Source organism: Piliocolobus tephrosceles, chromosome 17 (genome assembly GCF_002776525.5).
Source record: "Piliocolobus tephrosceles isolate RC106 chromosome 17, ASM277652v3, whole genome shotgun sequence".
Lineage (NCBI taxonomy): Eukaryota > Metazoa > Chordata > Mammalia > Primates > Cercopithecidae > Piliocolobus > Piliocolobus tephrosceles.
The window spans coordinates 61,404,977-61,410,976 of NC_045450.1; positions in this window are offsets into that span (position 1 = coordinate 61,404,977).

Sequence of the window (6,000 nt, forward strand, 5' to 3'; positions counted from 1 at the left end):
ATAGATATCCAAGTTACTTTCAGTTTTTGGCGATTATGGACAAAGTTGCTACATACAATCACAGGGAGATTTTTGTGTGAAAGTAAGTTTTTCAATTAGTTGAGTTAATACCTAGGAGCATGACTGCTATATCAGATAGTAAATCTGTATTTAACTTCACAAGAAAGAGCCAAACTCAGCCTCCCAAAGTGCTGGGATTACAGGCATCGAGCTACTGCACTTGGCCAGATTATCAACGTTATACATAAACTAGAAAACTCCTAGAACTAATAAGCAGTTATAGCAAGGTGGCAATGTACAATGATAATATACAATATTAATTGTTTTCTTATTGATATGTTTTAGAGGTATGTCCGCTCCAAATCTTACATGTAAATGTGATGTCCAATGTTCGAGATTGGCCCTAGAGGGAGGTATTGAATCATAGAAGTGGTTCCCTCATTAATGGCTTCATGACATCCCCATAGTAATGAGTAAGTTTTCACTCTGGTAGTTCACAAGAGATTTGGTTCTTTAAAAAGAGCGTGGCACCTCCGTTGTCTCTCTTGTTCCTTTTCTTACTATGTGACCTGCCTGCTCCTGCTTTATCTTCTGCCATGAGTAAAAGCTGCCTGAGGCTTCACCAGAAACCAAGCAGATACTGGTGCCATGCTTCCTACACAGCCTGCTGATCCATGAGACAATTATACCCCTTTTATTCATACATTACCCAGACTCAGGTACTTCTTTGTCACAATGCAAATGCAAAAAAAAAAAAAATAGACTAATACACATATAGACTAGCAATAAACACTTGGAACTTGCAATTAGAAAAAAGAATACTACTTACAATGGCACCAAAAAATAAAAGTTACTTACAAATATAACAAAATATGTACAGGATCAAATATACAAATCAGAAAACTCTGATGAAATATATTATAGCAGATAAAAATAAATGGATAGATATTCTGTGTTCATGGATTAGAAGGTTTAGGATTTGTCAGAAACCAGTTGTTCTCTACTAGATTCAGAGACTCAATGCAATGCCAATCAAAATCCCGGCAAGATATTTTGTAGATGTAAACAAACTCTTTCTAAAGTTTATACGGAAAGGCAAAAGACCATGAATAGCCAACAAAATATTGAAGACAAACAAACTTGGAGTACTCACAATACTTGATTTTGAGATGTACATAAAGCCACAGTAATCAAGGCAATGTGATAGTGGCAGTGAAGTGACACATAGACCAGTGGAAGAGAAGTCAGAAAAGACCCACACGTATATAAACAATTACTTATTAACAAATGACCAAAGGAGATTTTTATGGAGAAAGGATAGTCTTTCAACAGATACTGCTGAAGGAAGTAGATGTGTATATCCTAAAATAAATTGAACTTAGACTTAGACTTTACACTTTTCACAGAAACTAACTCAAAATGGATCATGGGTCTCAATGGAAAATGCAAAACTATGAAAATTCTAAAAGAAAACAGAAAATCTAGGTGACCTTGTGTTTGGTGATGAGTTTTAGATGTAATACCAAAAAAAAAAAAAAAGAAGGAAAATATTGTTAAATTATATGTTGTTAAAATTTAAAATTTCTACTCTGCAAAGAGCATTGTTTAAAAAAGTAAAAGCTGTAGACTGAAAGAACACATTTTGAAAATGCATGTGTAATAAAGGCTTGTATCCAAAATATCCAAATAAGCTAAAAAGTAAAACTCGAAAATAAGAAAATAAACAACCCAGTTAATAAGTGAGCAAAAGATCTAAACAGATACCTCACCAAATAGATACACAGATGGCAAATAAACATATGAAAATATTCTCAATATTATTTGCCTTTGGGAATTGCAAATTAAAACAAAATGTTCTAATGTCACACATATATTGAAATGGCTAAAGTCCAAAAAAAAAAACAACAAAAACACCCTGACAATACCAATTTTTGGCAAGAAGGAAGAACAGGCACTCTCATTCATTGCTAGTGGGAATACAAAGTACACAGTCATTTTGGAAGACAGATTGTGCAGCTTCTTACAAAGCTAAACATAGTCTTACCATATGATCCAGCAATCACACTCATAGGTATTTACAAAACAGATTTAAGAACTTAGGCCCACACAAAACCTGCACGCAACTGTTTGTAACAGCTTTATTCATAACCTCCCAAAATTGAAAGCAATAAGCTGTTCTTCACCGAGTGAGTAGGTAAACTGTGGTATATCCATATAATAGAAAGTTATTCAGCAATAAAAAAGGCCTGTATGAATTCACGAAAAATATGGATGAATTTCAAATGCATATTACTAAGTGAAGGAAGGCAGTCTGAAAAGGCTACATACTGTATGGCTCGGGTTGAATAAAACACAGAAAAATTTAATGTGGTGACACCTGTATAATACTGTAATTTTAAATTAATGACACTATGCATTTATCAAAACCTATTCAACCTTACACTACAAAATGTGAACTATAACGTACCTAAATAATTTAGGACATTAGGAGAACCCTAAGATTGAATTCAAATGTAACAAAACAACCTAAATCTGTTACAAATGTTATAATAGGACAGTCTCACCTAAGGGAGTGGGGGAAAATATTGCTAAGCAACCTTGGGTGTGAAAGAAGTCTGTAAAATTAAGTGCAAAAGAAACTCTGCATAAGAATTTTACTCTAATTAATAAAGTTGTTTCCCATGAGGACACAGGTTAAGAATTCTATTACTGCCATCCATCTATACGGGAATTGAACAGTTAAATAAGTAGACGGCAAATAGTGAAATTTAGGTTTCTTATATTATTGGAATGGGAGTTTATAGCAAAGCAAGGAAGAAGCCAGAAAGACCCATGTTGTAATGAGTTAGCAATGGATACTTCAGTGTGAACTCAAGTTTAGCTTAATCTAGATATGGATGGTTACATATAGAAATGTGTAGAGATATGTGTATATACATGAATTAGTGTACACTCATCTATTTCTTTATCCTGCCAGCTCAGAGCATCCAGAGGAAATACTCAGTAGCCACAAGCACACAGATACTGGTTTCTAATATCATTCTTCGTTAAAGAAACCAAGGATACTTGGAGAAATGCCTGATTCTAGCCTTGGGGTAAACAAGTTTATAAGACAGGCTTGTAACATCTTGTAGTGCCAGAAAGTAATAAAGTGCTCAAACACACACACACAGACACAGAGAGAGAGACAGAGAGAGAGAGAGAGAGAGAGAGAGAGAGAGAGAGAGAGTTGGGGGTATGTCAAATGAATGTAGAAACCAACCATCCTGAAAGAGCTTGTAATCGCCAAAGCTGGAACAATTTGAGCAGCACAAAAAATGAAGTAGTATTGTATCATAACCCAGAATATAAAATAAACATCCATTATACCATACTAATATAAGTACCTGATTGAATAAATAAATTAAACAGATGAGAAGCGACAAAAATTCTGTGCAGAGGAATTACAAATAATGTATGTAGACACGCCATGCCATAAGAGGTGGAGACTAGCTCGACAACTTAAATGTGTGGTCTGTTCATAATGGCTTCCTACAAAGTACAGTATGGAAAGGAGACGGGGAAGAGTCACTTTAAGTGATGAAACCTGTCAAACACTTTCTTAGGCAGATGATCTCCGTCAACCTCAACAGTGATAATCATATTGATAGGATGCACCTTTGATATGATGTGATGACAGTGGCATCTTCTGTATGGTTTTCCTCTCCAAAACATATAACCCCTGTCTAATCATAGGAAAAACACCAGATAAACCCCAACTGAGGAACATTCTACAAAATACTTGACTAGTACTCCTAAAAAACTGTCAATGTCATCAAAAAAAAAAAAAAAAAAAAAAAGGAAACTTCGAGAAACCATCACAGTCAAGAGTAGTCTAAGCAGAGAGACCTACTAAAGGTAGTATGGTTTTCTGGAACAGAAAAAGGACATTAGGTAATAACTAAGGGAATATGAAAAAGTATGGATTTTACTTAACAAAAATGTATGAATACTGGTGCACTGACTGTAAAAAATGTACCATACTAATATATTGTGTTAATATTCAGGGAAATTGAGTGTAGGCTATATAAAGACCCTCTGTACTATCTTCAGTTTTCTTGAATATTGAAAATGGTCCTGAAAACATATTTTAAAAAAATTGATATGTGATGAATATGATTAACCAAAGAGTAATAACTGAAGAACTCTGTGACATTTTATCCTTTGAATTGATCAGCCTTGAATACATTAATCAGCAGATAAATGAATCTGTCATGAATGACTTACACATGAAAACACTATTGAAGGTTTCTTTCCAAATTTGAATTATTTAAAAGTTTATCCAAAGGACATTTACAATTCTCTTCCTAAGAGTATAATCAATTCCACTCAGTTATTTTTCAATTTTTATAATGAGTGGTATTCAAATATTCATTAGGTTGGTGCAAAAGTAATTGCAGTTTTTGCCATTAAAAATTTTTAATGGCATTTTAAAAATTTTAAATTGTGAAAACTGCAATTACTTTTGTACCAACACGATACTATAGGCATAGATACTTACTGGGCAAGAGTGAAATGCAAGAGTACTTCTCATTCCCAAGAAGTATGTGTTCTGAGAAAAGGAGGACACAGATATCTCCAGGAGTCGGTTGAGGACCAGACTCAGCGCTCCAGTCCCATAGCTCAGGCGTGTGCCCAGGAGCATACTGAGATCTGGCAATTCAGAAAATGCTGCAAAGTAAAATTGTATTTCTAAGTGGCACCACAATTCACAGCCGGAATAATTACAGCAATAACTTTACTCTTATGAGCTATTTCAACTAACTGTGTTGAGAAGACTTGATGCTGGACATTAAACAGAGATAGAATGGCTGTTTCCAAGAAGCCAGGTTGGCAAAACCTCATTCATTATGGAGAGGCAGGATTCCATTTGTATCAATATGTTTAACTACTCTGAAAGTTGTAAGAAACATGGTGATTTTCAAAGTGCTGCGTATTTTAACTGTCCACACACTTGGAAAGGGGCTCACTGCCAGTTCGTCACAGCAGGCTGGCGGGTCGTGTGCATCACAGAGCCTGCTTTGCTGTCACTCACGCTCTGAGGGCTGTGCCTCCCTAGGCTGTGACATTCCTCTCATCTGAAGGCTGTGCTCTCTCCAGAGGCCTCATTTCATTGCTCAAAGCAGTTTCCCTGATGTTCAGAGTGATGTGGGACTGGGTGAAGAGACCAGAGTCTAGGAGGAGGGTGTAGCCCAAGAGGGTGAACAGGTGTCAGCTGGGTGGAGGCTGGATCTCTGGTTCAGAGGATAGCTCTGGAAAGATGTGGAGGTTGGAGGTTAACTGACTGTGCCCTGAGAGTTGTTTTTCTTTTTTTTACTTCCTGACTTCTTCACCAGGAAGGAGGCTCTGCAATCAGGTGTCATCCACTGCCCTGTGGACTCTCTCACTGGTTTATGCCTTGAAGTTTCCTCACTGAACTCCAGTGAGGATCCACACACTTCAGAAACTGCACTTTTAACTCTTTATACTCTCCTTCCCTTTTCCATCCACTGCATATAGTAAATAATACACTCCTTTAGGGGTGCCTAGGTCCTAGACCCAGGTTTCTTCCCTCTGCCTTTCCTATTGGTAACAGAGATGACCATGTCTGATAACAGGTCTTTGAATCTTGTGAACTCCACAGGGTTTTGCTGGAGTAGGGACACCAGATGTATTGCCCAGGATGGAGGCATGGCTTGAAGAGGGGATGGAGCAGCACAAAAAGACCCAGCTTCCCCAGCCAGCTCCCTCTGCACCCTTCTTTGATGCTGCCTGGTGCTCAAAGGACCTCTGCTGGGACATGCTCCAAACCACTTATCACACCAATTCCTTGAACCAGTGACAGGTCATGGACTGGTGGTTCAATGCCAGGAGCAGAGGAGAAAATTCTAGAACTGGCACATCTTACTGTAGGTCCAACTGTTATTAGGTTGGTGCAAAAGTAATTGCGGTTTTTACCATTAATCTTAATGGTAAAAACCG